The sequence below is a fragment of the Pteropus alecto genome, unplaced genomic scaffold (genome assembly GCF_000325575.1).
Source record: "Pteropus alecto unplaced genomic scaffold, ASM32557v1 scaffold78, whole genome shotgun sequence".
Lineage (NCBI taxonomy): Eukaryota > Metazoa > Chordata > Mammalia > Chiroptera > Pteropodidae > Pteropus > Pteropus alecto.
This window is the reverse complement of record NW_006443124.1, coordinates 12,519,410-12,530,340: the sequence shown is the minus strand read 5'-3', so window position 1 is coordinate 12,530,340 and position 10,931 is coordinate 12,519,410. Positions and strand designations below refer to the sequence as shown.

At 35.7% G+C, this 10,931-nt stretch overlaps 1 pseudogene; it reads right to left on the bottom strand.

Moving 5' to 3' along the window:
* The window catches only part of LOC102895447, a 26,284-nt pseudogene extending 25,627 nt beyond the window's left edge, over window positions 1–657 (bottom strand).
* Between the last annotated feature and the right edge of the window lie 10,274 nt (window positions 658–10,931).

Here is a 10,931-nt window from a genome sequence, read left to right as displayed (position 1 = left end):
ATGGCCTCTGGGTTTCTCCCCCAACCGGGGGAGCCAATTGCCGGAGTGGGGCCAGGACTGCTGCCTGGTTTGATGAGTCACGGACAGGATCAGGGTCTTGTGGGGGCCGGTACACAACCCCAGTGCGGGTGTGGGAGGACTCTGGAAGGGTTTTGCCTCCCCGTTAGATGGAGACAGGAACGGGTCACGAGGGGAGTAAGGGGGAGGATTAGTGATCTCGGAGTCCTCAGGGGGTGCCTGTAAGACAGGGTAAAGAGAGTTAGGTGTCTGTCTGGATGGTTTCTCTTTTGGCCCCTTTGGTGTGGAGAGAAGGACAGACTTGGGAGTCGCCTTTGACTCTTGGCCGCAGTGGCAGTCCTTCAAGTACTTGGGGGCATCAGAAACAATATCGATCCACACATCGATATGTGGAGCCTGATCAGGGTGGCCAGGATTTCCGTAGATAATACCCCGCACCTGAAAGGCTGTTTGCAGGTCGAGTGACCCCTCTGATGGCCACCCTGTTCCAAATGTGGGCCAATCTAACTGGCAGAACCTCTGAAGGTCAAAGGGAGTGACACTAGCTCCGTAGGCTTGGGCTCGTCTCCTGAAATCCTTAAAATGGTTAAGGAGGCACTGAAGCGGGGTAGGACGATTCGAGGAAGAAGCCTGACCCATGTTAGTAAAAACAGGCAAGATCCCCACAAAAGCCAAATAATCCAGGGCTAGGATCAGCCCCTGACCTAGTGTCCAGTCGGACGGGGCCACAGACGCCAGATGAAAAAAAAAAATTAAAATACCACACATCGATATATGGAGTAAACTTATGAAGACCAAGGCAATAGGAGGGTAACAGTACATTCGACCAGTCCGGAAGACACAATACAGCCCCTGACCTAGTGTCCAGTCGGACGGGGCCACAGACGCCAGATCTAAGGAAAAAATTAAAATACCACACATCGATATATGGAGTAAACTTATGAAGACCAAGGCAATAGGAGGGTAACAGTACATTCGACCAGTCTGGACAGACAGACACAATACAGACAGACACGATAAACTACATCTAGCACAAAACGCTAGCGTACCCAAAAACCTGAATACCTGAACCAGAAACCTGAATACCTGAAGTCAAGTCTGACGTCTCAGACCTTGATTGAACTAGGGAAGTATTGCTGCCTCCAGCCTTCCACTAGTTTTCTTTAGGGCCCACTGACAGACAGATCCAAGTGCAGTCTGACTCACCTGTGAAGCTGCCCAATTGTTACAGAATTGAACCTTTTGACCACCTGCCCTCTTGTGCGAGTCCGCTTGGCATCTGGGGCTAAGGAATGTCTCTCAGCAGTTGTCCCCTGGACGGGGCAGGTCCTCACCCAAGGTGGCCAGGGTCTAAGGTCTTAGGAGATCTCCCCATCTGGAGAGATCTCACTGGGGCCTTCAAATGTTGTGGCACAATCAATTCTAAGACCCACAGAGCCAATTGAGATGAATTATGAGCTTTTATTAGCCGGCCAGACTGATTCTCTAACATGCAGGGTTCGAGGAGATCAGCCTCCACCTCCCAAAAGAGGCAGTTTATAAAGCCTAGCCACACCCTAGTTAACATCAAACAAGCAAACAGATTACAGAAGCGGAAGTTGGCCTTTAGCATATCATTGCCCAGAACCATACCCTTAACAGGGGTATCTATCATTTTTTCATATTTATCTGTAAAAGTTCTTTATATAGTTCAGTAACAGATTATTGTGGATATTATGTTTTGTAAATATTTTCTCTCATTACGCATCTTTACTTTCACTTTTTTAAAATTAAAAAAATTCTTCAATTACAGTTAGCATTCAGTATTATATTAGCTTCAGGTGTACAGCATAGTGATTAGACATTTATATAACTTACAAAGTGATCCCCCAATAAATCTTGCACCCACCTGATATATATGTAGTTATTACAGTATTCTCAACTATATTCCCTATGCTGTACTTTACATTCTCGTGACTGTTTTGTAACTGCCAATCTGTACTTCTTAATCCCTTCACCTTTTCACTCAGCCCCCAATTCCCCTCCCACCTGGCAACCATCAGTTTGTTCTCTGTATCAATGAGTTTGTTTCTGTGTTGTTTATTCGTTTGTTTTTTAGATTCCACGTGTAAGTGAAATTCTACAGTATTTGTCTTTCTCTATTTAACTTATTTCACTTAGCATAATACTCTCTAGGTCCATCCATGTTGCCACAAGTGGTAAGATTTCATTCTTTTTATGGCCAAGTAATATTCCATTGTATAGATGTACCACTTCTTCTTTACCCATTTGTCTTCTGATTGGAGCATTAAATCCATTTACACTTAAAATAATTATTGATAGGTGTGTAGTTATTGCCACTTTATTGTTTTCTAATTGTTTTTGTAGTTCTTTCTTGCTTGCTTGCTTTCTTCTCTTGTATGTTGATGATTTTCTGTAATGTGTTTGGATTCCTTTATCTTTATTTATAGTATATCTATTGTAGATTTTTGGTTTATGATTACCATGTGCTTCATATAGTCCAAGCTATGTTTATAGCAGTCTATTTCAATCTGATGGTTGTTTCAGTTGGAACACATTCTAAAATCACTACTATTTTTACTTACTCCTTCCACATTTATGATTTTGTTATTATTTTTTACTTCTTGTGTGTGTGTGTCTGTGTGTCTCTCTTATTTTACTGTTGTAATTACACATGATCTTTCTACTTTTGTCTTTTAACCTTAGTACTAGTTTTAGTATTGGTTGATCTACTGCTTTTATTACACGTTTGCCTTTGTCAGTAAAAATTTTTTCTCTTCGGGATAGTTTCTTATTCATATTTTTAATCTTTTTTTTCCTTCTTCTTAAAGAAGTACCTTTAACATTTCCTCTAACACTGGTTTGGTGGTGATGAATTCTTTCAGCTTTTTCTTGTCTGGAATACTTTTCACTTCCGTAAGAGAGGCTTTGATGTACAGATTTCCCTAATTTTAATGTAATTCAGATAATCGATCATGATTGTTGTCTATTTTGTGCTTCGTATGACCTATTTAAGAAATTTTTAGTTATCTAAAAGTCAAGAAGATACTTACGTATGTTATTTTCTAGATGCATTATTTTGTGTTTCATATTCAGATTTGTAATTCTCCTGCAATTGACTTTTATATATAGTATGAGGAATACTATATATAGTATAGTAGGCAGTGTTTAACTTTTCTTTCCATTTGGATATCCAATTGGCCCAGACTCTTATTCGTAAAATATTTACTTGCTCCACTGCCCTGCAGTGCCATCTTTATCATAAATCAAATGTCCATAAATGTGTTAATCTCCAGAATCTTTTATGTTCCATTGGGCAATTTGACCATCCTTATACAAATACCAAAGCATTAAAAAATAATGTGACTTTACTAGAAGACTAGCTATTCAGTAGCATACATCTCTATTTTATTCTCCTTCAAGACTGTCTTTGCTGTCCTTAGCTCTTAGTATTTTCATATAAATTTTAGAAATTGCATGTTAGTTTCCATAAAAAGACCTGCTAAGCTTTCAAATGTGATCACTTTAAATCTATAAATCAGTTTCAAGGAATTTTACAATCTCGAATCCTTCATTTCATGAACAAGGTAGTCTGTCAGGTAAAGGCCAAAAATATCACTTTTGCTAATTTTCTGAGCAATTACCCTCCTTTACACCGAATACCTAAAATTCTTGTAGAGGTATTCATCCTGATGGTCAACATTGGAGATGCGGGATGCTAAAACTAAACATCTTCAGCCTGTTCCAGTCAATATAATTATGTCCTTAAGAAAACGTAGAAGAATAAACATCGTTATAAAATCTGTCATTTCAGTAGTTAAAGGCTAGAGAGTGTCAGATTTGTAGTAACACATTTATTTTCCCTCTATAAATTTCAAATTTTAAAGGTATTTGTATAGTTCAAAATCTTTAGCTATGAAAAGCAAACATCACTATTAGGTAATCTGCTGTCTGGTTCCACAAAGCTTTTGCTCAAGACTTATGGACTCTATTTTTCTATGATCATAAGCAATACTATTAGGAGTGTTTCTTACCAACTTTGTCATGCATTGAAGTAATAAACACAGACAAAGCCACTCAGGCAAAGCAGTCTTGTTTCAAATGCAACATTTTCCCTTAACATATTGTTAGTACCTAATCTTGAAGTGTTATTATTTCATTCATATATTCAACAAATATTTATTGAGCACTTAAACTACACCAATCCAAGCAATATGTCATATAATGAGGACATAGTTGCTGCCTTATAGTTTTAGCGAGAAGATAAAATTTACATACATGAACTTTATACACATAAAAAAATAAATCATTTCTTTGATTAAGTCACCTCACACTGGTCTCTCCACTTATTATTAATCACAATTCTTTACACACAACCATATAAGCATATGGTACTCATTCCTATCTCTACATTTGTACACAGTGCCTCTCATTTTGATTTCCAATGTATACTCCACCATCATCTCTGAAATACTAAGTAACATACTCTTTTCTGAGTTCCACTTCCACATGTGCACATGCTTTTCAGTCATCCCCTCATAAAAACTCCACAATTATGTTAAGCTTAATAAATGCCAGAATGAACTTATTATATTTACACTTAGCCTTGTCCACATTCTGTAATTGCAAGGTTGGTGCATTAGAATATAATCCAAATACTGCAAACTAGAAATTCATGATTGAACTTGGAGTCTTCTCAACTTCTCATTCTGATACTACCACGGTAATGGTTTATATCTTCACTATTATTTCTCTTTATTACTGAAAATTTTCATATGTGTAGACAGAAACTACCACAAAAAAATACAGATAACCCTGATACCATTTTTTAGCTTCTGGTTCCCATCTTTTAGAATCCAATCTGCATTTTCATTCATGGCTACTGGAGACATCTGAGATCCTAATCATCAATTTCTCTTTTTTAACATAAGCTAACTAAGGTCGATACTTGTTATTTAATACCAAATAAACCTACCTCCTCCATGTTCCAAATATAATGAATTACAGACTTTCTCTATAACCACTGTATTTTTATACCAATGCTTATAGCACCTATTAGAGTCACATTTTCTTTTCCCATGTTTCTCCATCCCTAGTAAAATTCTACTAAGATTCTTGAGGATAGGATCATGTCTGATTAATTTCTGTGTCCTCAGCACTTGCCACAGGGCTCAGCAAATATTTAATTGATGAATGAATGAATGAATGTATAGATGAGTAATTTTACTTCAAATTATTTTTTCTGGAAGCCCTTCTGACCTTACCAGTATATTTCCATCTCTAGTACTTTGAACAGATTATAGCTATTATCTGTGTTCATCAAATAATGTGTTGAAACATATTTTATTTTATTATAGTGCCTCAACTCTATTTTTGCATTAATTCTTCTGGGACAAATATAAATACAAAATACATCTTTAAAGTAATTCAAACAGTGTTATTCACTGGAAAATATACAATATTTATCAAACAATTCTTAGATGATTCGATAAGCGTCACAGAACTGAAAACTGCATAAGCGTATAGTCACACTTAATGATTTTATAAATATTGCCAATGGATTCCAGAAAGTTTCAGTGTCTTGTACAAGGAAATAGAGCTAGTTCAGGGCTGAGCCAAGATTGATAATCAGCTGAATGAAGGCAAGACATAGGCTTTCTTTATAATATTTTTAATATTACTAGCTATGCTTGACATTTTAACTTGTACTTCATATAAATAATGTTTGACATAATATCTTATGGTTTGTTAGCAGACATGACATTAAGGTACTGCTATTCTGGGGAAAGATGGAGATGGTGAATAGTCCAACAATGGGTTGTCTCAACTAGCACAAACAAAAGAGGACAGCAAGGAAAGTGGAGTATATGGAGGGAGGAAATCAGTAAGACCAAAGTACATAGAAGATTAACAAATTGAAAGCCAAGAAAAAATTTCTCTACTGAGTGGATTAAAAATCCCAGGTAACTCACTCATAAGCAGTCAATGCAGATTTGGCAACAGCCAGATATCACTGATTATTGATACTAGTTCTAGATAGGAGGAATTCAAAGTGTCCTGAGGTTGTTGATTATAAAAACTGAAACGAATTTCCAATAAATTTTTCACAACTCAAATTAGCATAGTCCTGAAGGTTCAAAACAAGAAAACTTTAGGTCAGGCATGAAAGAAATCCAATTGTAAGCTTGAGCAGTTTTCAATGATAACTGAAAATACAGTTCACAGAGTGTAACCATTCTTTGCACTTCTGATGCTTGCTGCCAAATATCTGTCATTTCCATAGAACTGATTTGGGTTTTTTAATTGGAAGGGTTTTTAATATTTCTTCTACATAGTAGAAGATGGATGTGTGGACAAAGTTTAATCTTTTAAATACATCAGAAAGGAATAACTATTCAAAATAATAAGCTACTTAATGTGTCATGTAAACCATATGAATATTTTGAAATGTATATTTGAAAAACTATAGAAAAGGGTTAAGAATAAATGCTCCCAGGATTCTGACACTGGAATTCCCTTTAAAGAGTCTTACTTTTTCCTTTGTGCTCAGTGCTCTACGTATATCTACTACTCATAGGTGTGTGATCCATGGGCTGCTTGGTTGTTTTTCTGGTTACTGTATGTCATCAAATACTATGGCTACTTCAGAATGATTGTACATACTTCAGATAAGATACAAGAAAAGTAAAATATTCTTTCACTACTTACCCCATGGCCTTTTTCCATCAATATCTGCAATAATTTTAGTTTTCCATTCTAGATGGAAGTGACAGTGGAGCATTGCACTGTGAAAGTACCATTTTTTATTTCATATACTGGTTTCCATGTCACCTATATTTTGGGTAAACCCTGCCTCAAACTATAAATAGATGATGCTTAGCCAGTTTATTTTAACTTCTCAAACTCTGTTTTTTCATTTGTAAAATTAAAGTGTGATCGGCTAAAAAATGGCCCATCAAAAATATCAGGTCCTAATCCACAAAACCTGTAAATATTATATGGCAAAGACTTTGCAGATTTGATTAAGTTAAGGTTCTTGAGATGCGGTATATTAGTTTCCAAATGCTGCCATAACAAATGATCACAGATTGAGTGGTTTAAACAACAGAAATTTATTTTCTCACAATTCTGGAGGCTAATGTGTAAGGTCAGAGTGCCAGCGGAGTTGGTTTCTCATGAGGTCTCCGTCCTTGGCATGTAGATAGCTAATATCTTCTTCCAGTATCTTCCTTTGTGTGTATCTGTGTCCTAAGTTCCTCTTTTTATAGGGTGTAAACTAATGACTTCATTTTTTACTTAATTGCCTTTTAAAAGACCATATTTTCAAATGCAGTCATATTCCGAGGTACTAGATGTTAGCACTTTAATATATGAACTGGGATCGGGGAACAGTTCATCCTCTAGCCTCCCAAATTTATGTCCTAATATGCAAAATACATTAACATTATCACAATAGCCTCAAAGTCTTAACCCATTCCAGCATCAACTCTAAGTCCAAAATTTCATCTAAAGTTTATCTAAATCAAATAAAGGTGATACTTGAGATACAATGCATGTTGGGGCAGAATTCCTCTCTAGCTGTGAATCTGTGAAACCAAACACGAAGTTATATGCTTCCAAAACAGTGATGGGACAGACATAGGATAGGCATTCCAATTGCAGAAGATAGAAATTGGAAAGAAAAAGAGGGGGGAGGCAGATGGGGCAAAAGGGGTCAAATACGTGGTGACAGAAAGAAATCTAACTATGAGCGATGAACACACAATGCAATATATATATGCCTTACTGTTAAATTGTATACCTGAAACTTACTGGATTTTGTTAACCAATGTTACCATAATAAAAATTATTTAAAAATATATACAGAAAAAAAAAAGAAAAAGGGTAGACTCTAAAGGTAATCATCAATATCATAAGAAACAGACAGAGGGAAATAGAAACACAGACTGCAGTGTAAGATGAAGCATAAAGAGATTTGATGGTGCTGACCTTAAAGATTTTGAGCAGTGTAGTTACAAGCCAAGAAATGCTGGCAGCCACCAGAAACTAGAATAAGCAAGGAACAGATTTTCCCCTGGAGCCTCTGGAAAAAGTGTGGCCCGCATGTTACCTTGACTTTTGGCCCAATGATACTGATTTTTTTGGACTCCTAGCCTCCAGAACTCTGAGAGAATACATTTCTGTTGTTTAAGCCACCGAGCTTGTGGAAATTTATATAAAATGAATGCAAAACTAATAGAGAGAGTAAAATCTATCTCATAGGATTTTTGTAAGGACAAACAATAGTAATTTATAGTACTTCGCGCTGTGACCTGCACATGAAGATGTAATCAGTGAATGTGGTTCTTCTGCTCTTCTTTTTTCATATCTTCACAATCATACAACCCGGCTAATTATCTTTCTCTAGGGTTCACCCCAGGCTATCAAACATAGTCAGTGAGTATAGTAAGTATTATGGGTCATCAGAGAAAAGTGATAACTGAAACATATTTCTACTTCTTCTCCTGACACAAATTCCTTTGTTGCAAAGGAATAGAAAAAATATAAGAAGAAAAATAAAAGTTTAATGTTACTGTAAAAAAGAAGAGTATCATCAAAGGAAGAGAAATTTGGGGTATACTGGAAAGCGTGAAAAATAGCAAAATGCTCAGTTCTGGAAGATGACTGACTGACTAAGCTAACATGGAACCCCTTATCATGAAAAACACATGGAAATGGTGGTTAAAATATTTCTAAAGAATATGTTAATTGCTCAGCTCAATAAAAGAAAAGGAAATCCCCAAGTGATAGAATAAATGAGGAAGCTTCTGTCAAGACAGAGATGGTCTTTTTTCTCCTGATTACCAACTCAATGTATCATCGTTATAAGAAAATATTACGAAACTATATAAAATATAGTCATTGAAAATCTCTCATTGTCTCAGTCATCTGATAAAAATTCCACGGACAATTCTGGGAGTGTTCCACTTGACCTTATTCTTCCCTGAATTTGGTAACATTTCTATTTATTTACTCACATACAAGAATGCATGCTTTTTATATCTTGCTCATGGATAGGAAGAATCAACATCATCAAAATGGCCATACTACCCAAAGCAATTTATGGATTCAATGCAATCTCTATCAAAATACCAATAGCATTTTTCAGAGAGCTAGAATAATCCTAACATTTATATAGAACCATAGAAGACCCCGAATAGCCACAGCCATCTTGAGAAAGAAGAACAAAGTTGGAGGTATCACACTACCTGATATCAAATTGTACTACAAGGCTAAAGTAATCAAACAGCATGGTACTGGCATAAAAACAGATACATTGCTTAATGGAACAGAATAGAGAGCCCAGAAATAAATCCATGCCTATATGCTCACTTAATATATGACAAAAGAATATACAATGGGGTAAAGACAGTCTCTTCAATAAATGGTGTTGGGTAAATTGGACAGATACATACAAAAAAAGAAACTGGACCACCTTACACCGTATACAAGAATAGACTCAAAATGGATTAAAGACTTAAATGTAAGACCCGAAACTATAAAAATTCTAGAAGAAAACATAGGCAGTAAACTCTCTGATATTACTAACAGGAATTTCTTTTCAGATATATCTCCCTGTGCAAGAGAAACAAAAGAAAAAATAAACAAATGGGACTACATTAAACTAAAGTTTCTGTACAGCAAAGGAAACCATCAATAAAACAAAAAGATAACCAACTGTTTGGGAGAAGATATTCACTAATAATACATCTGATAAGGGGTTAATATCTAAATATATAAAGAACTCATACAACTCAACAACGACAACAAAAAACAAACAATCCAATTTAAAAAATAGGCAGAAGACCTGAACGGGTACTCTCCAAAGAGGAAATACAGATGGCCAATAGACATATGAAAAGATGCTCAAGGTCACTAATCATCAGAGAAATGCAAATTAAAACCACAATGAGATATCACTTCACACCTGTCAGAATGGCTATCATCAATAAATCAAAAAACAACAAATGTTGGCAAGGATGCAGAGAAAAGAGAACCCTCATACATTGTTAGTGAGATTGCAAATTGGTACGGTCACTATGGAAAACAGTCTGGAGTTTTCTCAAAAAAATTAAAAATAGATATGCTTTTTGACCCAGCCTTTGCACTTCTGGGTATTTATCCAAAGAAAACCAAAACAATAATTTGTAAAGATCTATGCACCCCAATATTCATGGTAGCATAATTTACAATAGCCAAGATATGGAAGCAACCTAAATGCCCACCAACAGAAGATTGGATAAAGAAATTATGGTTCATATATACAATGGAATATTACTCAGCCATTTAAAAAAATGAAATCCTACCATTTGCAATGACGTGGATAGTTATTTTTTTATTTTGCATCCCCTGCCCAAGGAGATATATCCAAATATATATATTTTTTACGTCTTTGAGTAATGTCAAAGATGTTACTGCTTATAGAAGGGAGGGAGTTTGGCGAGCTGAGAGAATGGGATGAAGGGTTAAAGAAATACAAATTAATAGTTGATAGATGGTCATGGCGATGGGGAGCAGGGCATAAGGAATTCAATTAGCATTAATATATTGGCTAGGTGGAGGAGAGAAGGAGAGAAGGAGCAATTAGGGGGATCGTTTTATAAACTACATAAATGTCTAACCAATGCACTGTATACTTGAAACTAATAAAAAAAATAAAAAGAAAAAAAAATGCATGCTTTCTAGTTTTATTTACATAAAATTTTTAAACAGGCAAAAACTAACCTACTTATAAAACTAAATCTAATTCCCAATATAGGTCGTACGATATTTACCTCTTTGCTGCTTACTTTTTTCACTTAATAGCTCTTGTGTTTCTTTTCATCTTTCCTATAGATCCACAAAATTATTTTAATGTTTACTTGATATTTATA